Source organism: Balaenoptera ricei, chromosome X (assembly GCF_028023285.1).
Source record: "Balaenoptera ricei isolate mBalRic1 chromosome X, mBalRic1.hap2, whole genome shotgun sequence".
NCBI lineage: Eukaryota > Metazoa > Chordata > Mammalia > Artiodactyla > Balaenopteridae > Balaenoptera > Balaenoptera ricei.
In genome coordinates this window covers 77,106,960-77,133,535 of record NC_082660.1, presented here as the reverse complement: position 1 = coordinate 77,133,535, position 26,576 = coordinate 77,106,960, and the positions used below count along the sequence as shown (strand labels likewise).

The 26,576-nt window shown below is 36.1% G+C and overlaps 1 protein-coding gene and 1 pseudogene across 1 annotated transcript in view; both read right to left on the bottom strand.

Annotated features, from left to right (window-relative positions):
• DACH2 (dachshund family transcription factor 2) overlaps positions 1-26,576 on the bottom strand; it is a 619,342-nt gene that overhangs the window by 261,319 nt on the left and 331,447 nt on the right. The window lies entirely within an intron of this gene.
• Positions 13,300-15,748, bottom strand: LOC132357609 (ubiquitin carboxyl-terminal hydrolase 10-like; annotated as a pseudogene).

The following is a 26,576-nucleotide window of genomic DNA, read 5'->3' as shown; positions in this document are numbered from 1 at the left end:
ATGTCCCCAAAATTGAGGTGGTGGACTCTGGGAGCAACTGTAGAATTGGGGTTTGCTTTCTGCATCTGATTTTTTTTCTGGTTGTATGTTTACTTAGTTTAGTTTTTAGTGCTTGTTATCATTGGCGGATTTGTTTATTAGTTTGGTTACTCTCTTCCATTTCTTTTTCTTACTTTTTAATTTTATTTATTTTTTTCCTTTTTTCTCTTTTTATGAGTATGTATGTGTATGTTTCTTTGTGTGATATTGTCTGCTTATGTTTGGTTTTATCATTTGTCCTAGGGGTCTGTCTCTTTGTGTTTTTTTTTGTTTTTTTTTTTCTTCCTTTTCTTCTGAGCCATGTGTCTGGCAGGGTTTTGGTGCTCCGGCCAGGTGTCAGACCTGAGCCTCCAAGGTGGGAGAGCTGAGTCCAGAACATTGGACCACCAGAGACATCATGGCCCCACATAATATCAATCAGCGAGAGATCTCCTAGAGATCTCCAACTCAACACTAAGATCCAGCTCCACCCAATGGGCAGCAAGCTCCAGTGCTGGACGGCCCATGCCAAACAACTAGCAACACAGGAACATAAACACACCCATTAGCAGAGAGGATGCCAAAAGTCATACTAAGTTCACAGACACCCCAAAACACACCACTGGACGTGGTCCTGCCCAGCAGGATAACAAGATCCAGCCCCATGACAAGAACACAGGCACCAGTCCCCTCCACCAGGAAGCCTACAAAAGCCACTGAACCAACCTTACCCACTGTGAGCAGACACCAAACACAACTGGAACTATGAAGCTGCAGCCTGTGAAAAGGAGACCCAAACACAATAAGTCAAGTAAAATGGGAAGACAGAGAAATATGCAGCAGATGAAAGAGCAAAGTAAAAACCCACCAGATCAAACAAATGAAGAGGAAATACACAGTCTACCTGAAAAAGAATTCAGAGTAATGACAGTAAAGATGATCCAAAATCTTGAAAATAGAATAGAGAAAATACAAGAAACATTTAACAAGGACTTAGAAGACTTAAAGAGCAAACAGACAATGATGAACAACACAATACCAAAAATTAAAAATACTCTAGAAGGAATCGAAAGCAGAATAACTGAGGCAGAAGAACAGATAAGTTACCTGGAAGATAAAATATTGGAAATAACTGCCACAGAACAGAATAAAGAAAAAATAATGAAAAGAATTGAGGACAGTCTCAGAGACCTCTGGGACAACATTAAACACACCAACATTCGAATTACAGGGGTCGCAGAAGAAGAAGAAAAAAACAAAGGGTCTGAGAAAATATTTGAAGAGATTATAGTTGAAAACTTCCCTAACATGGGAAAGGAAATAGTCAGTAAATTCCAGGAAGCACAGAGAGTCCCACACAGGATAAATCCAAGGAGAAACACACCAAGACACACAGTAATCAAGCTATCAAAAATTAAATACAAAGACAAAATATTAAAAGCAGCAAGGGAAAAGCAACAAATAACATACAAGGCAATCCCCATAAGGTTAACAGATGATCTTTCATCAGAAATTCTGCAAGCCAGAAGGGACGGGCAAGACATATTTAAAGTGATGAAAGCGAAAAAACTACAACCAAGATTACTCTACCCAGCAAGGATCTCATTCAGATTCAATGGAGAAATTAAAACATTTACAGACGAGCAAAAGTTAAGAGAATTCAGCACCACCAAACCAGCCTTACAAAAAATGCTAAAGGAACTTTGCTAGGCAGGAAACACAGGGGAAGGAAAAGACCTACAATAACAAACCCAAAACAATTAAGAAAATGGTAATAGGAACAAACATATCGATAATTACCTTATATGTAAATGGATTAAATGCTCCAACCAGAAGACACATACTGGCTGAATGGATACAAAAATAAGACCTGTATATACGCTGCCTACAAGAGACCCACTTCAGACCTAGGGACACATACAGGCTGAAAATGAGGGGATGGAAAAAGATATTCCATGCAAATGGAAATTAAAAGAAAGCTGGAGTAGCAAAACTCATATCAGACAAAACAGACTTTAAAATAAACACTATTACAAGATATAAAGAAGGACACTACATAACGATCAAGGGTTCAATCCAAGAATAAGATACACCAATTGCAAATATTTATACCCCCAACATAGGAGCACCTCAGTACATAAGGCAAATGCTAACAGCCATAAAAGGGGAAATCAACAGTAACACAATCATAGTAGAGGACTTTAACATCCCACCTTCACCAATGGGCAGATGATCCAAAATGAAAATAAATAAGGAAACACAAGCATTACAGGACACATTAGTCCAGATGGACTTAATTGATATTTAAAGGACATTCTAATCAAAAACAACAGAATACACATTCTTCTCAAGTGCTCATGGACCGTTCTCCAGGACGGATCACATCTTGGGTCACAAATGAAACCTCAGTAAATTTAAGAACATTGAAATCACATCAAGTAACTTTTCTGACCACAGTGCTATGAGACTAGATATCAATTACAGGAAGAAATCTGTAAAAAATACAAACACATGGAGGCTAAAAAATACACTACTAAATAACCAAGATATGACTGAAGAAATCAAAGAGGAAATCAAAAAGTACCTCGAAACAAATGACAAAGAAAACAGGATGACCCGAAATCAATGGGATGCACCAGAAGCAGTTCTAAGAGGGAAGTTTATAGCAATAAAATCCTACCTCAAGAAACAAGAAATATCTCAAATAAACAACCTAACCTTACACCTAAAGCACGTAGAGAAAGAACAACAACAACAACAAAATAAACCCCAGAGTTAGTAAAGAAATCATAAAGATCAGATCAGAAAAAAATGAAAAAGAAATGAAGAAAACAATAACAAAGATCAATAAAACTAAAAGCTGATTCTTTGAGAAGATAAACAAAATTGATAAAACATTAGCTAGACTCATCAAGAAAAAAAGGGAGAAGACTCAAATCAATAGAATCAGAAATGAAAAAGGAGAAGTAACAAATGACACTGCAGAAATACAAAGGATAATGAGAGACTACTACAAGCAACTATATGCCAATAAAATGGATAACCTGGAAGAAATGGACACATTCTTAGAAAAGTACAACCCTCCAAGACTGAACCAGGAAGAAATAGAAAATATGAACAGACCAACAAAAGCACTGAAATTGAAACTGTGATTAAAAATTTTCCAGCTAACAAAAGCCCAGGACCAGATGGCTTCACAGGTGAATTCTATCAAACATTTAGAGAAGTGCTAACACCTATCCTTCTCAAACTCTTCCAAAATATAGCAGAGTGAGGAACATTCCCAAACTCATCTACCAGGTCAACATCACCCTAATACCAAAACCAGACAAAGATGTCACAGAAAAAGAAAACTACAGACCAATATCACTGATGAAATAGATGCAAAAATCCTCAACAAACTACTAGCAAAAATAATCCAACAGTGCATTAAAAGGATCATACACCATGATCAAGTTGGGTTTATCCCAGGAATGCAAGGATTCTTCAATATATGCAAATAAAGCTATGTGATACACCATATTAACAAAATGATGGATAAAAACCATATGACAATCTCAAAAGATGCAGGAAAAGTTTTTGACAAAATTCAGCACCATTTATGATTAAAAACTCTCCAGAAAGTGGGCATAGAGGGAACCTACCTCAACGTAACAAACACCATATATGACAAACACACAGCCAATATCGCTCTCAATGGTGAAAAACTGAAACCATTTCCTCTAAGATTAGGAAAAAGACAAGGTTACCCACTCTCACCACTATTATTCAACATAGTTTTGGAATTTTTAGCGACAGCAATCAGAGAAGAAAAAGAAACCAAAGGAATCCAAACCGGAAAAGAAGAAGTAAAGCTGCCACTGTTTGCAGATGACATGATACTATACATAGAGAATCATAAAGATGCTACCAGAAAACTACTAGAGCTAATTAATGAATTTGGTAAAGTAGCAGGATATAAAATTAATGCACAGAAATCTCTTACATTCCTATACACTAATGATGAAAAATCTGAAAGTGAAATTAAGAAAACATTCCCATTTACCATTGCAACAAAAAGAATAAAATATCTAGGAATAAACCTACCTAAGGAGACAAAAGACCTGTATGCAGAAAATTATAAGACACTGATGAAAGAAATTAAAGATGATATAAATAGATGGAGAGATATACCATGTTCTTGGATTGGAAGAATCAACATTGTGAAAATGACTCTACTAGCCAAAGCAATCTACAGATTCAATGCAATCCCTATGAAAGTACCACTGGCATTTTTCACAGAATTAGAACAAAAAATTTCACAATTTGTATGGAAACACAAAAGACCCCGATAGCCAAAGCAATCTTGAGAATGAAAAATGGAGCTGGAGGGATCAGGCTCCCTGACTTCAGACTATATTACAAAGCTATAGTAATCAAGACAGCTTGGTACTGGCACAAAAACAGAAATACAGATCAATGGAACAGGATAGAAAGCCCAGAGATAAACCCACACACATACGATCACCTTATTTTTGATAAAGGAGGCAAGAATATACAATGGAGAAAAGATAGCCTCTTCAATAAGTGGTGCTGGGAAAACTGGACAGCTACATGTAAAAGAATGAAATTAGAACACTCCCTAACACCATACACAAAAATAAACTCAAAATGGATTAAAGACCTAAATGTAAGGCCAGACACTATCAAACTCTTAGAGGAAAACATAGGCAGAACACTCTATGACATAAATCACAGCAAGATCCTTTTTTACCCAGCTCCTAGAGAAATGGAAATAAAAACACAAATAAACAAATGGGACCTAATGAAACTTAAAAGCTTTTGCACAGCAAAGGAAACCATAAACAAGACCAAAAGACAACCCTCAGAATGGGAGAAAATATTTGCAAATGAAGCAACTGACAAAGGATTAATCTCCAAAATTTACAAGCAGCTCATGCAGCTCAATAGCAAAAACACAAACAACCCAATCCAAAAATGGGCAGAAGACCTAAATAGACATTTCTCCAAAGATATACAGATTGCCAACAAACACATGAAAGAATGCTCAACATCATTAATCATTAGAGAAATCAAAACTACAATGAGATGTCATCTCACACTGGTCAGAATGGTCATCATCAAAAAATCTAGAAACAATAAATGCTGGAGAGGGTGTGGAGAAAAGGGAACCCTTTTGCACTGTTGGTGGGAATGTAAATTGATACAGCCACTATGGAGAACAGTATGGAGGTTCCTTAAAAAACAGAACTACCATATGACCCAGCAATCCCACTACTGGGCATATACCCTGAGAAAACCATAATTCAAAAAGAGTCATGTACCACAATGTTCATTGCAGCTCTATTTACAATAGCCAGGACATGGAAGCAACCTAAGTGTCCATCATTGGATGAGTGGATAAAGAAGATGTAGCACATATATACAATGGAATATTATTCAGCCATAAAAAGAAACGAAATGGAGTTATTTGTAGTGAGGTGGATGCAGTTAGAGTCTGTCATACAGAGTGAAGTAAGTCAGAAAGAGAAAAACAAATACAGTATGCTAACACATATATATGGAATATAAAGAAAAGAAAAAAAAAAGGTCATGAAGAACCTAGTGGCAAGGCGGGAATAAAGACACCGACCTACTAGAGAATGGACTTGAGGATATGTGGAGGGGGAAGGGTAAGATGTGACAAAGTGAGAGAGTGGCATGGACATATATACACTACCAAACGTAAAATAGATAGGCAGTGGGAAGCAACCACCTAGCACAGAGAGATCAGCTCTGTGCTTTGTGACCACCTAGAGGGGTGGGATAGGGAGTGTGGGAGGGAGATGCAAGAGAGAAGAGATATGGGAACATATGTACATGTATAACTGATTCACTTTATTATAAAGCAGAAACTAACACACCATTGTGAAGCAATTATACTCCAATAAAGATGTTAAAAAAAAAGACAACCCTCCGAATGGGAGAAAATATTTGCAAATGAAGCAACTGACAAAGGATTAATCTCCAAAATATACAAGCAGCTCATGCAGCTCAGTATCAAAAAAAAACCCAACCCAACACAAACATAGGCAGAAGACCTAAATAGACATTTCTCCAAAGAAGATACACATATTGCCAACAAACAGATGAAAGGATGCTCAACATCACTAATCATTAGAGAAATGCAAATCAAAACCACAAAGAGGTATCACCTCACACCAATCAGAATTGCTATCATCAAAAAATCTACAAACAGTAAATGCTGGAGTGGGTGTGGAGAAAAGGGAACCCTCTTGCACTCTTGGTGGGAATGTAAATTGATACAGCCACTATGGAGAACAGTATGAAGGTTCCTTAAAAAACTAAAAATAGAACTACCATTTGACCCAGCAATTCCACTACTGGGCATATACCCTGAGATAACAATAATTCAAAAAGAGACAGGTACCACAGTGTCCATTGCAGCACTGTTTACAATAGCCAGGACATGGAAGCAACCTAAATGTCCATAGACAAATGAATGGATAAAGAAGATGTGGCACATATATACAATGGAATATTACTCAGCCATAAAAAGAAACAAAATTGAGTTATTTGTAGTTAGGTGAATGGACGTAGAATCTGTCATATAGAGTGAAGTTCATCAGAAAGAGAGAAATAAATTCAGTATGTTAACACATGTATATATGGAATCCAAAAAAAAAAAAAACCTTCTGACAAACCTAGGGATAGGACAGAAATAAAGACACAGATGTAGAGAATGCACTTGAGTACACGGGGAGGGCCAAGTGTAAGCTGGGAGGAAGTGAGAGAGTAGCATTGACATATATACACTACCAAATGTAAAATAGATAGCTAGTGGGAAGCAGCTACATAGCTCAGGGAGATCAGCTTTGTGCTTTGTGACCACCTAGAGGGGTGGGATAGGGAGTGTGAGAGGGAGACACAAGAGGGAGGGGATATGGGGATATATATATACATATAGCTGATTCACTCTCTTATACAGCATCAAATAACACAACATTGTAAAGCAATTATACCCCAATAAAGATGTAAAAAGAACACAAAATATGAGTTGGGAGAGTAAAAAATGTATACCTTTTATAATGTGTTTGAACTTAAACACATTATAAATTGGTTAAAGAGTACCAATTTAAAACAAGTGGATGTAATTATGTGTCAACATATATGGACTCCATGGCAACCACAAATCAAGAACACACAATGGATACAAAACAAAAACAAAAATAAATGAACTCAAGCATACCACTAAGGAAAATCATCAAGCCACAAGGAAAGCAACAGAAAGAAGAATTAAACAAGGAAGAACTACAAAATGAACCCTAATACAAGTAATAAAATGGCAATAAGGCATACCTATCAATAATTACTTTAAATGTCAATGGACTAAATGCATCAATCAAAAGACATAGGGTGGCTGATTGGATAAAAGAAAACACCAGGACCATCTCTATGCTTCCTACAAGAGAATCACTTCAGAAGTAAAGACACACACAGACTGAAAGTGATAGGATGGAAAATTATATTTCATGCAAATGGAAATGACAAGGAAGTGGAGTTAGCAATACTCATTTCAGACAAAATAGACTTTAACCCAAAGAAATATAACAAAAGACAAAGAAGGGCATTATACAATGATAAGGAGTTTAGTACAAGAAGAGAATATCACACTTGTTAACACATATGTACCCAATACAGGAGCACATAAATATACAAAGTAAATACCAAGAGACATTAAAGGATAAACTGACAATAGTGCAATAATATTAGGGGACTTTAACATCTCACTTCCATCAATGGACAGATCATCCACACAGAAGATGAATATGGCCACAGTGATCTTAAATGACACTATAGACTAGTTGGACTTAATAGAGAGCTACAGGACATTTCATCCAAACACAGCAGAATACATATTCTTTTCCAGTACACATGGATTATTCTCCAGAATAGATCACATGCTAGGCCACAAAACAAGCCTCAACGAATTTAATAGGACAGAAATTATATCAAGCATATTTTCTGAGCACAACAGTATGAAACTGGAAAACACCTGCATAAAGAAAAATGAAAACAAACAAACAAACACATGGATACTGAACAACATGCTAGTAAAAAACCAATGGGTCAATGAAGAAATCAAAGAAGAAATCAGAAAATACCAGGAGACAAATGAAAATGGAAACACAACATTCCTAAATCTCTGGGATGCAGCAAAAGCACTTCTAAGAGGGAAATTTATAGCAATACAGGCTTTCATCAAGAAAGAAGAAAAATCTCAGATAAACAACCTAACCTACCACCTGAAAGAATTAGAAAAATTATGACAAAGAAAGATCAAAGTCAGCAGAAGGAAGGAAATAATCAAGATCATAGAGGAATTAAATAAAATAGAGAGTAAATAATAGAAAAGAGCAATGAAACCAAAAGGCGGTTTTTTAAAAAGATAATCAAAATAGATTAAACATTTACCCAGGTTCACCAAGAAGAAATGAGAGAGAGAACCCAAATTAACAAAATAAGAAATAAAAGAGGAGAAATAATTAACAATACCACAGAGATACAAAAAATCATAAGTGAATACTATGAACAGTTATATGCCAGCGAATTGGACAACTTAGAAAAAATGGAAAAATTCTAGAAACATACAACATGCCAAGACTGAATCAAGAAAAAACAGACAATTTGAACAGTCCAATTACTAGTAGTGAAATTGAATTTTTAATAAAAAATACTCCTAGCAAACAAAAGTCATGACCAGACAGCTTCACAGGGGAATTCTACCAAATATAGAAAGGAGAGATAATATCTTTCTCAAATTATTCCAAAAAATTTAAGATGATGAAACACTCCTAAATTCATTATATGAAGCTACCATTACCCCGATACTAAAACAAAGGCACTACAATAAAAGAGAACTACAAGCCAATAACTTTGATTAACATAGAGGCAAAAATTCTCAACAAAATATTTGCAAACTGAATCCAACAGCATATAAAAATGGTCACAAAACATGATCCATGTTGGATTTATTCATGGGACCCAAGGATGTTTCAACGTTCACAAATCAATCAATGTGCTACACCACAGTAACAAAAGGAAGGATAAAAGTCACATTATCATCTCAGGAGATGCAGAAAACGCATTTGACAAAATTCAACATACATTCATAATAAAAACTCTCATTAAAGTGGGTATACAGGAAACATATCTCAACATGATAAAGGCCATTTATGAAAACTCACAGCTAACATCATTGTCAATGGTGAAAAGCCGAAATCCTTTCCTCCATATTCAGAAACAAGACAAGGTCAGAAGTAGTATTCTCACCACTTCTATTTAACATAGTATTGGAAGTCCTAGCTACAGCAATCAGACAAGAAAAAGAAATAAAAGGCATCCAAATTGGACGTGAAGAAGTAAAACTGTTACTATTTGAAGATGACATTATACTATACATAGAAAACAGTGAAGTATCCACCGTAAAACACTAGAATTAATAAATAAATTCAGTAGAGTTGCAGGACACAAGATTAATATAGAGAAATCTGTGGCTTTTCTATACACTAATAATGAACTATCAGGAAGAGAGAATGTTAAAAAAAATCCCATTTAAAATCACATCTAAAAGAATAAAATATCTATGAATAAACTTAACCAAAGAGGTGAAAGGCCTATACTCTGAAAACTATAAAATACTGATGAAAGAATTTGAAGATGATACAAAGAAATGGAAAGGTATCCTATGCTATTACTTTGGAAGAATTAATATTTTTTAAATGGCCCTACTACCTAAAGCAATCTACAGATTTAATGAAGTCCCTGCCAAACTACCCATGATATTTTTCACAGAAATAGAACAAATAATCCTAAATTTCATATGGAACCACAAAAGACCATGAATTACCAAAGTAATCTTGAGAAAAAGAACAAAGCTGGAGGTATCACCCTCCCTCACTTCGGACTATACTACAAAGCTACAGTAATCAAAACAGCATGGTACTGGCACAAAAATACACACAAAGATCAATGGAACAGAATAGGAAGCCCAGAAATAAACCATGTGCTTATGGTCAATTTATATATGACAAAGGAGCTAAGGAAATAAAATGGAGAAAAGACAGTCTCTTCAACAAGTGGTGCTGAGAAAACTGGACAGCTACATGTAAAACAATGAGATTAGAACATTTACTCACACCAAATACAAAAATAAACTCAAAATGGATTAAAGACCTAAATGTAAGACCTGAAACTATAAAATTCCTAGAAGAAAACATAGGAGGAACAGTCTTTGACATAAATTGGAGAAATATATTTTTGGATCTGTCCCCTAAGGCAAAAGAAATAAAAGCAAAAATAAACAAAGGAGACCTAGTTAAAATTAAAAGCTTTTAAACAGCAAAGGGAACCATCAACAAAATGAAAAGACAACCTATGGGATAGCAGAAAATATTTACAAATAATATGTCCAACAAGTTTTAATATCCAAAATATATAAACAGTTCATACAATTTAATACATTTTATTATATATGTATTAGTTTTTTTCATATTTCTTAAACCAATATTTGTCTCAACAGAAAGTCAGGAAACTTTTCTGTAATATCTAATACTTTCCTCAGATTTCAGGAATGAAAAGTATGCGGTGTATTTATATCCATTGATATGGTTTTCAAAACTACACTGAGAATGCTATCTTTTCATTTTCTCATTAAGGTATACTTTTTAAAAAATTATTTATTGATTATTTATTGGCTGCATTGGGTCTTCATTGCTGTGTGCAGGCTTTCTCTAGTTGTGGAGAGCAGGGGCTACTCTCTGTTGCGGTGTGTGGGCTTCTCAGAGCGCAGGCTCAGTAGTTGTGGCAAACGGGCTTAGTTGCTCCATAGCATGTGGGATCTTCCTGGACCAAGGATCTAACCCCTGCCCTCTGCATTGGTGGGCAGATTCTTAACCACTGCACCACCAAGGAAGTCCCTCATTAAGGTATACTTTCATCTATCAATCTATAATTACCATTTTACAAATGTGATTCAAGTAATAAATTACTTTCTTCTTTTTCTAGATGCAGAAAGCTACAATTCCAAACTAGGAAAATGACAATTTTTAAATTGCAAAAAATAAACTTCTTTTAAAATGAGGATAAACTTTTTTTTAAACCAACTTTGTGATTTTTTAATTGATGGACGACAACTTTAGACTCCTAGGTATCACTAGCTGTGTACGATTAGAGATGTAGAATCGTAGAGGAGCAGGCAGCAGAATTAAACAGCAGACATAGGGCAATGTCAATCTTCATTATTTTGCCCATTTTTCATTATGTGTACACAGAAGCATGAATGCAATTTGAAATCTTTTAATGGCAGTAAAGTTACAATCACCCATCTATATGGCTAACATCTTAACTCCAATATTTCATTTGTAATGTGCACATAAACAGCTTCTCATCACACAATCATTAAAGTGTATTTTTCCTGTTAGGAAACATCAACTTATTTTTTGTGTTTATTTATCTTTTGAAGTAAAAACTATTTCTTCTCTGATAACAGCTCATTTTTATCATTTATCAAAAAATTAAATGGTGGGGGAGGAAAGTGTGGTGTATTAAAACATTTACTTTTTAAGGAAAGATAAAATTCATTTCCACAAATTTAAAAGTGTTGTTACTGGTGCAGGATCTATTCTACTGTACAGTTAGATGGAGAATCAGCATTATTTCAGAAATATGGTTTTTTAATGTATTTTCTTTTTCTGTAACATCTTTATTGCAGTATAATTGCTTTACAATGGTGTGTTAATTTCTGCTTTATAACAAAGTGAATCAGTTATACGTATACATATGTTCCCATATCTCTTCCCTCTTGCATCTCCCTCCTTCCCACGCACCCTATCCCACCCCTCTAGGTGGTCACAAAGCACCAAGCTGATCTCCCTGTGCTATGCAGCTGCTTCCCACTAGCTATCTATTTTACATTTGGAAGTGTATATATGCCAATGCTTCTCTCTCACTTCTTCCCAGCTTACCCTTCCTCCTCCCCATGTCCTCAAATCCATTTGCTACGTGTGCATCTTTATTCCTGTCCCGCCCCTAGGTTCATCAAAATCTTTTTTTTTCTTTAGATTCCGTATATATGTGTTAGCATATGGTATTTGTTTTTCTTTCTGACTTACTTCACTCCGTATGACAGATTCTAGGTCCACCCACCTCGTTACAAATAACTCAATTTCGTTTCTTTTTATGGCTGAGTAATATCCCATTGTATATATGTGCCACATCTTCTTTATTCATTCATCTGTCAATGGACACTTAGGTTGCTTCCATGTTCTGGATATTGTAAATAGTGCTGCAATGAACACTGTGGTACATGTCTCTTTTTGAATTATGGTTTTCTCAGGGTATATGCCCAGGAGTGGGATTGCTGGGTCATATGGTAGTTCTATTTTTAGTTTTTTAAGAAGCTCCATACTGTTCTCCATAGTGGTTGTATCAATTTACATTCCCACCAACAGTGCAAGAGGGTTCCCTTTTCTCCACACCCTCTCCAGCATTTATTGTTTGTAGATTTTTAATGATGGCCATTCTGACCACTGTGAGGTGATACCTCTTTGTGGTTTTGATTTGCCTTTCTCTAATGATTAGTGATGTTGAGCATCCTTTCGTATGTGAACTCAAAATGGATTAAAGACCTAAATGTAAGGCCAGGCCCTGTAAAACTCTTAGAGGAAAACATAGGCAGAACACTCTATGACATAAATCACAGCCAGATCCTTTTTGACCCACCTCCTAGAGAAATGGAAATAAAAACAAAAATAAACAAATTGAACCTAATGAAACTTAAAAGCTTTTGCACAGCAAAGGAAACCATAAACAAGACGAAAAGACAACCCTCAGAATGGGAAAAAAATATTTGCAAACGAAGCAACTGACAAGGATTAATCTCCAAAATATACAAGCAGCTCATGTAGCTCAATATCAAAAAAACAAACAACCCAATCCAAAAATGGGTGGAAGACCTAAATAGACATTTCTCCAAAGAAGATATACAGATTGTGTATTTTCTTAAGTCAAGTGACAATTGCTTTCAAGCAAATGATTTTGATTTGGAAATTAGAAGTCAACATAAACTATGTTGTGCACAAACTCCAAGGCGTCTCCTTTCATTCTAGCCCATTTTTGCAACAGGGAGAAAGAGTTTCTCTCTAAAGAGTCACTAAAGGTAGGAGGGAAGTCGGTGAGCCTTGGTGCTCAACAAGCAGCGTTAGGTACAGACAGCGACAGCTACAGCAGGTCCACATGGCAGTAATACAAGAAGTAGGCTGTGCACTCAGTAATGGGCTTCACCACTTGGTGTTGGTTAATCACCTTGACCATCTGGTCGTTGATGCACAGCCAGCCATTCAGACCAATCTGGAAGACATCCATGTTGTAGTGGCCACCAGTGTTGCAGCTGCTGTGGTGGTAGACCACTGCAAATAGCCTATAGGCTCTGTGACATTTAAAATTCTTATTTTTTAACCCCTGGGGAAAGCAGTTCTTTATTAATTTCCAAGTCCACAGGATATCCAATATTTTTTATAAGCTTCTGACTTCCATCAGTCTTCTCGTAAACAAACCACTTCAGGTGCAACACAAGAAAAAGAGGGAGTTTTTCCAGAGTAACTCTTCAACTGATCTCAACCTCTTGTTTGATTTTGGTGGTATAACCCTGGGCAGATTCTCTTGTCACCAAGCTTTCCAACGCATCCTAGATGGTGCATATCTTGTCCGACTGGATATCCAGCTGCAACATGAAGAATGGCTGCAGGGTGGCAGACTCTTCTGAACTCTGCTGGTAAACCACAGACCTGATGTGTCCACCAAAAATGCCAGTGATTGGGGTCTGGACAAAATCCGCCTGGTGAATGACCAAGGTCTTATTTCAGGGGCCAACATGCTCCCATTAGTCCTCACTTCCTTTGCCTGGTTCTTCCTGCTCGTCTTTGTTCACTGAGTGGCTTTTGGGTCCATTGGAAATAGTAAGTTTTTCATTATTTGCTGAGAGAAGTTTCTTTAGGTTCAGCATTTCCTCCTAAAGTCCATTTAGAATGAAGCCTAAGTACTCCTCAGCATCTTTTTGGTGACCCTTTTCAGAAAGGTTCGACTTGATAACTGTCAGGAGTCTATAAGTATATGTTGGTTCAAAGGCAGCTCCAGGGCGGATATCCCTCATGATCCCCAAGAGCTTGTCTGGGTTTTGGAGGTACTGGCATATTAGTAAACTTATTCATTAGCCGAACAAAGCTATCTATCATGGGTGTGGATATACAAGGCCTCTGCACTTTTGAATACAGAGGAATGAACTTCATCAGGTGATACATTAGAGGGCAAGCAACCAATGCCTGCAGTGTAGCATTAATGTAGCCCCAGTTTCCTTTATTGATCAGCCCGCGGGGTTGCAGTGACACTGGTTTATGAATCAAGGTTACGTTCTCCAGTAACTCTGCAATCTTTATGGCTACAGGATCCTCTGAAACTGGAACCAGCCCTTCCTTGACTTCAACCTGCTTTTCAGAGACCAGGGTAGAAGTGGCGGGAGGGGAATACTTAGTTTCCATGGAAACCACAGACGAGGAGGGAGAGGGGAGGGGAGGGGGTAGGAGGAAGTGGGCTTAGAATCCTGAAAAAGACTGGTCCAGGACTTTGCAGGCCAACTGGTGGGAGCAGGGCCTACCACAGAGGCCCAGGGATCTGCAGGAGGGGAGGTGCTCTTACCTTTCGCAGGGTCCGTGTCCGAGCTTGCACAGTGTGCAACTCCACCCTGTTGGCAGCTGTGCCCTCAACCAAGGATTCAAGTATTTGTCCGTTGGCACCTCCAAGGTTCTCAGTAGTATCAGTCTCAACCTAAGGCTGAGCCACACCTGTCCTCAAAAGGGTTTCCCTGGCAGCCTCTGCGGGGAGGCAAGATTGTTCTAGGTCAGTCCCATGGCAGGCAGCCCTCAGGCTGCCCCTGCAGTCCTGGCCCCGCTGATGAAGGCTCTGGGAAAGAACCACTAGGCACAGCATCACTGCCGAAGTCCGTGGCATCCTGGGGGCTGCCACAAGTTCTGGGTGTCCCCGACAGGGGCATATCACCCATCAACTTTGCATCCTCTGCACCTACACTGTTCTGGACTCTGGGATTGACATGGCCATTGACCAGGGCTTCTGTGGAAGTACTACACTCGCTGCCATCTTTCAAGTAACTCTACCCAGGTGGACTTTTTTTGTTTTTCCTTTTGTTTTCTTTTTACGCTCCCTTTGTCCAAGACCACCCAAGATGCCATCATTTTCCAAAACTTCCACCTCCACGTTAGTGCTGCCATCCAGAGCAAGGGCAGAGCCTGGGTACTGGTAGTCGGTGGAGCTACAGTTCACTTCTCTATCTATGTAATCAGGAATCTTTTGGGACGTTGTGCAAATAAGGATAAATTCAGGGGCCTAAGGATTCAATGTGCTTGAAATACTGTATGTAGTTGGGAGTTCTCGGCAAAGTGTCAGTGGGTTCAGTTACTTCATTAACACCAAATTCAATTCTCTAATAGTCTTCTCCATTAGGTAGTTCATCAGCAGCTTGTGCACCAGGCAGAACTGCTCCACCACATAGACGATGCTCAACCGAAGAGCAAGGAGTCACAAAGAACTGATGGAACTCATCAGGGCTAAAATCTCCAAAAATATACTGTGGGTTGCGGAGGGCCATGGCGGCCTGTTTCAATGAGCCTTGGTGCTCAACTGACTCCTCACGCTGCTTCCCTTCTAAATCAAATTTTGATTTGTATATATTCTCACTAAATTGTTATAGAACAAAAGAAACATTTACATGCAATAAGTGTTTTTGGAATAAATGAAGAGGAGGAAGAGGATGGAAAAACATTAAAGCAAGACAAGTGGAAATCAAGGATGTTCACAAGAGAGTAGAGTTCTATAACTTTATAGACACAAAAGAACTAAGGTACATTTTATTCCAACCATTCATTTTGAAATAAGCACCGAGTCTCTAGATGTTAACATTTCCCTTTTTTCAATGCATCCTCTATATTAAATACTTGTTCAAAAGACAAAAATATAATTCTGTCCTTGAGACTGAAAAACAACAACAACAAAAACAACAACAGGAGCAGCAGCAGCAGCAGCAGCAGCACACTCTCCCAAGAAAATAAGCTCTCTTCCATTTGAAAGAACTTAATATTATGATCCTCAATAATGAAAGGAATCTGCATTGTATATTGCAGTAAAAATAACAGATCTATAATGAAGATCTTCAACCAGAAATCATGGAAACTGGACAGGTTACTGTCTGCTCTTATTTTTTTTAGTCAGGATTTTTATTTTAATTGAGAAAGGAAGTCCGTATGCCTGGGTTTCTATTGGCCTCAATCATAATTTCCAACTGTATCTATTCACAGATGACTACATATTGTCCTCTATCTGAACAGAAGGAAAAGATGTCTGCTGTCCCTTGACAGACTATTCATTACAGTGAAAAGTAAATAAGAACTATTTCATCTTCAGAGTATTTTTCTATAACATTAAAATCGAAACAATATTAAAGTCACATTACAGATCTTTATTACATTAAAGACCTGTAATAGAAGATATACAGTAATACATTTTTGCTTTACTCTAATGCAGTAATAATGGTGTCAAGTTAAATAAAAATATTTACTAAAATAAACATTTGAGTTACAAACTTAAGAGTTTGCAAACATTACTAGAAGCAAATGAAATAAATTTCAAGGTCTTAAATTGTGAAGGAAAGGCTGTGAGTTTAATTGTACTCCATAGTAGTATGAATTTCCTCTTTCCCTTAGGACTGTAAGGGGAAATCAGTAAATTGATGGGTAATCCAAATCAAAGTTCATCAAAACTCAGGGCCTTTGTTACATGTACAGCAAGACTACTAAAATCATATACCATAATTTACCTGTGTGATTAGTGGTACAGAAATGGTGTACCTTGCCATACAGGGAAAGACTAAAATACATGCTGTAACAAAGTTGGTGGTGCTTCTAGGTAAAACAGGTAAACACATATCACCCTTTCTCTCTCACACAACACAATGATACCTAGAAATAATGCATGATGTAGCTCTTTGAGAATTCTGAATAGTATATTAGCAGGAGGATAGAGTAAGAACATCAGAATTCAAAGTACTACTGATCTGGTGGTAGGTTTGCACAATTTCCCCTCCAGTATCTTCTACCTTGAACTCAACATAGCCTGAAACATATAAATGGGCACTGGTGCAGACAGAGAGGGAAATAGGAGAAGCCCTCTGCTTCTGGCTTAAGGAGCAGGAAAGGGAACTCCTACCATTCAGAGATAATGGAAATACTTGATATTGTGCTTTTGTTTTTTGTTTCTTTGTTTTCCTTTCTCCAGTCCCTCATGTCCTAGTTCTCAATCTGTAGTGTGGAAACAAGAGTGCAGGAAGTTCCCCTTCTGATCAGAGGAGATCTGGTACCAAGAACATGGGGCCAAGGCCATTGATATTTTTTATTTCTGACTCCCCACCACTTGAAAATGAACACAGGCACAGGAATGGAAGTACACAATATAGTGAAGTAACCAAGTCTCAAATATCTGTCCAAAGGTCTGAAAAGAGGAGACCCAAAGAACTTGAAATCACAGGAGAAATCAAGAAGAGGGAGGCACTCAAGACACTGAGCCTATAAAATAGTTTATGAAATCCTGGTATCAATTCTGAACTGTGCGTGTATGGGGATCTGATCTTATTCTGCATACCAAAGACTTTGAGAAATAAACTAAATGAAACCACTGCCAAGCACCAGAATGTCCTAGGTAATGCACACAGATGATAGATTTGAAAATCACTGCACAGACTTTTAACAACAATTACATTGAAAGCACAGCACACACAGTGTGGATGAGAAGCTGTGGCCTGAACATAAAAAGGTTGTTTCCTTGATAAAACAAAATGTCAACATTCTACACAGGCAACATTCTGCATAGGCTTTAAATAAGTCCTAAAATCTAACATAATATTCAAAATATATAGAATAAAATACGAAGTTATTAGATACACAAGAACCAGGAAAGACTGAGCTTGCATGGAAGAAATAATCAATAAGAGATGAATTCTAGAACAGTGATGTTAGGAGCTCTGCAGAACTGCTCCCAGGGGGAAAACATAATTGGTAAGAATTATTTGAAACCAAAAATTTTAAGTCTGCAGAAATAGTCCCAATTAAATACAGCAAAAGAAGAAACATTTATCCCCCCAAAAATATACAAAATCCCAATAAGAACAGCAAGAGTCAGTGACACTTGAGCCAGGAAACCCTCTCTCCCTCCCCTCTGCTTCAATTCAGCCGGACAGGAGCTCCACTATGAGCAGGTGTGACCAAAAACACAGGGTCGTCTCTTCCCCCAGATCCCAGTTAAGGGCTATGATATCTCTGAGGATGGAAAGACATTTCTCATCCTCCTCAGTTCCATGTTGCAAAAGCTCTATTACATTCTGAGTGTTCTAGGTCTCTCTTCCTCCACCTAGCCACAATTTACAAGGCAGAAGTTCTAACAAGGTGCAGCAGAACAGAAACAGCACAGCCCAGATCACTTTTGTCCCAGCTCATTCAAAGGATGAAGGTTCTATCTTGGGAAAGGCAAGCCAAGAAGAGCAGAAGTTACTGCCATGTGAAGCAGGGGTGTCATTCTGAGAGAAGTGAGCCACCTCCCTGTCCCCAAATCCAGAGAAATGGTGCACAATTGTTTACTGGAGAGACAGAGTGGGCCATAATAACAGAAAACTAAGAAGCTCCTCCCAAGGGAACTGACTTTATTTGGAAGAGTTTTGGAAAGTTCAAACTTCACGGTGCTGTTGAATATAATGGATATTTTAGATGTAAGCAATAAAGAGGAGGCTAATAACTCCATGAGAACAACCAGTTAAACCACAGGCCAGCTAGCTGACCAGAGAAAACCAGGGAAAGAAACAATTAAGAAGATCCCTCCTGGGGTCAGAACAAACCTTAAAGAATAGCCAATAAAATCAACCCCTGCAAAGTGGCCAGAATATAATTGGGTCAGACTATATGTAGTATTTATACCCCCAATGCATTGTCAAAAATAAGAGAAAAATCAGCTGGTTATGACTCAGGGCTAAGGGTTGGGTGAGATATCAACAGAGGCAAACAGCTTGACAGAGATATCAGAGAAAGTGACAGTCAAAGAGAACCTTGCTAAAACCTTGTTATCCCATAGTGACTGTATTTATGCTAAAGGCTGTGCCCCCTGAGGAGGGATAAAATAGACATTTTAAAAATGTTACTAGTAATAGAGAGGGACATTTTATAATAATAATGGTCAATAAATCACAAAGATGTAATGATTATAGATATATGTGCACCTACAAACAGAGCTACAAAATGCATAGTGCAAAGCCTGAAATAATAAATGTAAAAATAGATAATTCAGATCATAGTTGGAGACTTCAGTAATCCACTTACAATAACAGATAGAACAACTAGGTAGTAGGTCAACAAGGAAATACAAGATTTGAACAATACTACAAAGCAAGTATACCTAAATGACATCTATAGAATACTACACCCAAAACCAGAAGAAAATATTCTCCTCAAGTACATAGAACATTCTCCAGGATAGACCATATGCTAGGCAGTAAAACAAACATCAGTAAATTTAAAAGAATTGAAAACATGCAAGTTTTATTTTCTGAACACAGTAGAATTAAATTAGAAATTAATAAAATGAAGGGGACTTCCCTGATGGTGCAGTGGTTAAGAATCTGCCTACCAATACAGGGGACACAGGTTCGAGCCCTGGTCCTGGAAGATCCCACATGCCACGGAGCAACTAAGCCCATGTGTCACAACTACTGAGCCCGTGTGACACAACTAATGAAGCCCATGCACCTAGAGCCCATGCTCCACAACAAGAGAAGACACCACAGTGAGAAGTCCACACACTGCAACGTAGAGTAGCCCCTGCTTGCTGCAGCTAGAGAAAGCCCGTGTCCAGCAACGAAAACCCAACACAGCCAAAAGAAAAGAAAAAAGAAAGAAAGAAACAAACAAACAAGAAAGAAATTTTAAAAATAAATAAATTAAATAAATAAATAAAATAAAATGAAGAAGTTTGGGGAATTCACAAATATGAGGTAACTAAAAAATATGCTCCTAAATTACCAATGGTTGAAACACAAGATCACAAGGGAAATTAGAAAGTAGTTTGAGATGAATGAAATGAAGACACAACATACCAAAACTTATTGAATGTAGCTAAAAAAGTGTTTAAAGGGAAATTTGTAGATGTAAATGACTATATTAAATATGAAGATGGAAATACACCCCATGTTCATGGATTAGAAGACTTAATATTGTTAAGATGGCAATACACCCCAAAGCAATCTATAGATTCAATGCAACCCCTATCAATATGCCAACAGCTCTTTTTTTTTCTACAGAAATGGAAAATACAATCTTAAAATTCATATGGAATTGCAAAGGGCTCCAAATAGAAAAAAAAAAAATCTTGAAAAACAATAACAAAGTTGAAGAACTCAAACTTACCAATTTCAAAACTTACTACAGCATTGTAGTAATCAAGACAGTGTGGTACTTCCTTAAGGATAAATATCTCGATCAATGGAATAGAATTGAGAATCCAGAAATAACCCACACATCTGTGATCACAAGGGTGAAGAGACCATTCAGTGGGGAAAGAATAGTCTGTTCAACAAATGATGCTAGTACAACAGGAGCTAACTCTAAAACTTTTAGAAGAAATTATAAAGGTAAACCTTGATGATCTTGGATTTGGCAACAGTTTCATAGATATGACACTGAAAGCACAAGGAACAAAAGGAAAAACTAGGTAAATTGGAATTTACTAAGTTAAACATTTTTGTGCATCAAACACTATCAAAACAGTGAAAAGACAACCCACTGAACAGGAGAAAATATTTACAAATCATATATCTGATATGATTCTAGTATCCAGAATATGTAAATATTCTTACAACCAAAAAACAGACAATTAAATAATGGGCAAAGGACCTGAGTAGACATTTCTCCAAAGAAGATATACTAACAGCCAAATAGGACATGAAAAGATACTCAGTGTCATTAGTCATTAGTGAAATGCAACTCAAAACCACAAAGAGATACCACTACACACCCATGAGGATGACCATATGGAAAAAAAAAAAAAAAGTAAGTATTGGGGAGGATGTGGAGAAATTAGAACACATATACATTGCTGGTAGGATTGTAAGATGGTGCAATCACTGTGGAAAACAGTTTGGTGGTTCTTGGAAAAGTTAAACATAGAATTACCATCTGAGTGAGGAATTCCACTCCTAGGTCTATACCATAATTGAAAACAGGTCTTAAAGCAAAAACCTGTACACTAATGTTCATAGCAGCACTATTCACAGTAGTGAAAAGATGGAAATAACCCAAATGTCCATCAACTGATAAATGGATAAACATAATGTGGTATATCTATAAAAATAATAAAAAATAGAAAATAATAGACATAGAAAATAATAAATATTGATACATGCTACACCATAGATGAACCTTGAAAACATTATGCTAGTGAAAGAAGCCAGATGCAAACGGCCACATATTGTATGATTCTTTTCACATAAAATATCCAGTACAGGCAAATCCACAGAGAAAGAAAGCAGAATAGTGGCTGCCAGGGGCTGGGAGAGGGAGTATGAAAAGTGACTGCTTAATGGGTAAGGTATCACTTTGGGATGATGAAAAAATTCTGGAGCAACATAGTGATTGTACAATGCTGTGGCTGTACATAATGTTCCTGAATTGTACACTTTATAATGGTTGAAATGGTAAAATTTTTTTGCCTTTAAAAAATTATTTTCATTTACTTGGATCCCTCAAAAGCTTTAACTAAAATGTTCATTTTGTTAACCCAATGTAGACCCAGCCCTACATCCAAAATTTCACCAAATTAGAAAAAAATGGCTAGATCCCATGATTGAGCATAAACACTGCAATGGTATTAACCCAAGTTTTTAGTAGGCTTTTTCTCGCCTTCATACACTAATTTTCTACTTCTGTGTTTATAGTATTATGGTAAGCGTGTTGTTTTTTGTAATCTTAACTTGTACTTAGCAGTAGATATATATAAATTATAAATTCAAATAAAAATAGAAAAGTTGAATCTTTGAGGTAGAGAATAAAAGGGAACATGGATAGTTCCTCCTTCTAAGCTTTATGTTATGTGTATTTTTCCACAGAAAAAAATCTCAAAACAACAACCTAACCTTCTACCTTATGAAACCAGAAATAAAAGAAGAGAAAACTCAACCCAAAGCAAGTAGAAGAAAGAAAATGGTAAAGTTTATAGGGGAAATAAGTGAAATCGAGAATAGAAATCAATAAATAAAATCAAGGAAACCAGAAGTTGTTTCTTTGAAAGATCAACAAAATTGACAAACTGTTAGATAGACAGACAAAAAGAGAGAGAAGATTCAATTGACTTAAATCAGAAATAAAAAAGAAGGCATTACTAAAGACCTTACAGAAATAAAAAATATTATAAGCCTAGGTGGAATGGACAAAATCCTAGAAACAGAAACAAACTATCAAAATTGACTCAAGAAGAAATAGAAAATGTGAATAGATCTATCACAAGAAAAGAGATGAAATAAACTTCCCACAAAGAAAAGCCCTAAACCCAATAGTGACCATGGAGAATTCTACCAAGCTTTTAAAAAAGAATTAACACAATCCTTCACAAACCCTTTACAGAAATAGAAGAGGAGGGAACAATTCCCAGCTCTTCATCTGAGGAAAGTTTTATCCTGATTTAAGTAAATTGAATGCCAAAATCAAAGATATCACAAGAAAAGAAAATTATAAAACAATTTATCCTATGAATCTAGATGCAAAAATCCTCAATGAAATACTAGCAAACCAAATTCAGCAACATATAAAAAGCAGTATACACCATGGCCAATTGAGATTTATCTGAGGAATTCAAGAATGGCTTAACATAGAAAATCAATTAATGTAATATACCATATTAATAGAATAAAGGGTCCAAACCATATTATCATATTAATAGAAGCAAAAAAATTTGACAAAATACAACACTCTTTCTTAGTAAAAAAAACACCCCACAACTGGGAATAAAGGGAACTTAACCTGGTAAAGGGCATATACAAAATCTCACAGAACATCATAGTTAATGCTTTGCCCCTAAGATCATGAAAAAGAAAAGGATGCCTGCTATTGCCACCTCTGTTGAAAAGTGTACTGGAGGTTCAAGCTATAGGAATTAGTGAAGTAAATAAAATAAAAAGCTATGAGATTGGAAAGGAAGATATAAAACTATCTCTACTTGTGTATCACATGATATTATATACAGAAAATCTTAAGGAATTCAATTTTAAAAGCTATTGAATTAATAAAGTAGATCAACAAGGTTGTACAATACAAAATCATTATATAAAATAATTGTATTTCTATAAACACCTAAAAGTAACACAATGAAATTGAAATGACTATTAATTTACAATAATATCAAAATAAATACAATATTAGGAATAAATTTAACAAAAGAAGTGAAAAATGAATACTCTGAAAACTAAAACACAACTCATTAATTAAAAGGCAAATAGCCCAATTAAAAACTGGGCAAAAGGAACTGAATCAACCCTTCTCTAATGAATTATATACAAATAGCCAATAAACACATGAAAATATGTTTAGTATCAGAATCCATCAGGGGAATGCAAGTTAAAACCATAATAAAAGATGTTGAATATACAGACTGACAGCTTACTAGAACAGAGGCCTAGAAAAAGAATTTTACTATTAGAGCCAATACCAAGGTAGAAAACTTAAACTGTAATTGACAAATTGCCAAAGGCTCGAAGTAGACAAGCTTGAGAGTTAAAAATGCCAGGGAGGGCCAGTCTTAGAGGGTCCCCCACACTTTTAGGTGTTTTACCTCCAGGAGACCTACCAGCTCCTCATAGTGAAGATCAGAGAAAAATCCCCTAGTACTTTTGGCAGAAAGAGGGGGAATGTAGCCATTTTTAAATACACCCAGAGCATTCTGTTCTTCTAATAAAAAATGCCCTCAGGGAGACTATATTACCAGATCCCAATTGACTGGAGTTTTACCGAAAACTAACTGACCTGGAGAAGAGAAAAACCTAACTCCAGATACCTCTGAAAAATCTCCATGTCTAGACAATATTTAAGAAGTAGTCTCTAGGGAAACCCAAGGTCTACAGGAGACAAAAACAAGGAAAATAGAGACAATTTTAGCTTCTTACACCTACAGAGATAGCAAACATTAAACACAGGCTAGCAACCACCCAGATAAAAATAAAACCTCACACTAAAAGGCCTATTTATCTAAATTCCTTCATCCAGTACATCTTGTCCAGCTTGCAACAAAACATCACAAGACACAATAAAAGACAAAACAAAAACAAAAACAAACAAACAAAACAACAGTTTAAACAGACAGAGCAAACATCAGAACCAGACTCAGATATGGCAGAGATTTAATAATTATCAGACTGAGAATTAAAAATAACCATGATTCATATGCTAAGGATACTAATAGACAAAGTAGACAACATGCAAGAAAAGGTGAATTGATGTAGGCAAAGAGATGGGAACTCAAGAAATATGCAAAATGAAATGCTAGAAAGTTTTTAAAAACTGTAACAAAATGATGAATGTCTTTGATATGATCATCTATAGACTGGAAACAAAGAAAGAATAAGTGAGCATGAAGAAAGGTCAATATGAACTTTGAAAACTTAAAATCAAAGAGAAAAAAGAATGAAGAAGATGGAACAAAATATCAAAGAACTGTGGGAAAACTACAAACGTTGTAACATATGTTTCATGGAAATATCAGAAAGAGAAGAAAGAAAGACAGAGAGAGAAGACATATTTGAAGTAATAATGAAATTATTATTGTAGACACCAAATTATAGATCCAGGGAGCGCAGAAAACAAGAAGCAATATATATATATATATATATATATATATATATATATATATATATATACACACACACACACACACACACACACACACACACACAGAGTTGACCCTGAAGAACATGGGTTTGAACTGCACAGGTACACTTATATGTGGACTTTTTTCAATAAATACTGCAGTACTACATGATCTGTTGTTGGTTGAATCCATGGATGCAGAAACAGGGATACAGAAAGCTGACTATAAAGTTGTATCCATATTTTCAACTGTGTGTGGGGAGTCATACCCATAACCCCCAGGTTGTTCAAGGGTCAACTGTATGTATAACTATAACTAGGCATATCATATTCAAACTAGAGAAAATAAAAAACAAAGAGAAAATCATAAATTAAAGAGGTAGGGGGATAAAACCATACTTATAGAGGAGCAAGTACAAGAGTTATGTAGGTTTTTTCTCCAAAAAACAGCAAGCAAGAAGACAGTGAAGTGTAATTTTTAAAGTGTTGAAAGAAAAGAAAAACACCAACCAATAATTTTTACTCCATGGCATTATCCTTCAAAAGTAAAGGAGAAATAAAGATTTGTTAGACAAACAAAAATTGAGGGGATTTTTTACTAGTAGACTAGCCATGCAAAAAATGTTAAAAGAAGTTCTTCAGAAAGAAGGAGAATGATATACATCTAATATCTGGAACTATATAAAGAAAGGAAGAGCATTAGACAAGGAATAAATGAAGTTAAAATGAAATCTTTTATTTTCTTCATTTTTAATTGATTTAGCAGTTAGCAGTATGTTCAAAATAGTAATACCAATGATGCACTTGGCAACTTATAACATAAGGATAGGCAAAAATGAATGATGGCAATATTGTAAGGGAGAGAAGAGAGGAATTGGGAATATTCTGTTATAAGGTAATTGCACTAACTGTAAAATTTTGGATGTAGTATTATTTGAGAATGGACTTGGATTAGTCATAAATGTATATTGCAAACTCTAGGGCAACCACAAAAAACAGCAAAATAGGAATATAATTGGAATGCTAAAAGAGAAGATAAAATGGATTCATGTACAATGCTCAGTTAAAATCAGAGGCAGAAAAAGAGTAGGAATCAAAAGCAGACACAAAAAACAAGGACAATGAATAGAAAAAAGCTACAAAAAAAGAAAAAAGCTACAAATACAATAGGTATTAATCCAACTATATCAATAATCACTTTAAATGTCAATGGTCTAAATATACCAATTAAAAGGCAGAGACTATTAGAGTGTATTAAAAACACCTAATTATATGTTATTCATAAGAAACCAACTTTAAATATAAAGACACAGATAGATTTAAAATAAAGGAATGGAAAAAGACATATCACGCTAATACCAATCAAAAGAAAGCCAAAGTTGTTTTCCTAATTTCAGACAAAACAGACTTCAGAGCAAGGAAAATTCTTAGGAATAAAGAAGGCACTGCATGATGATAAAGGGGTCAATTCTCCAAGAAAGTCTTAATTCTTAAGGTGAATGTGCCTAACAACAAAGCATCAACATACATGGGGCAAAA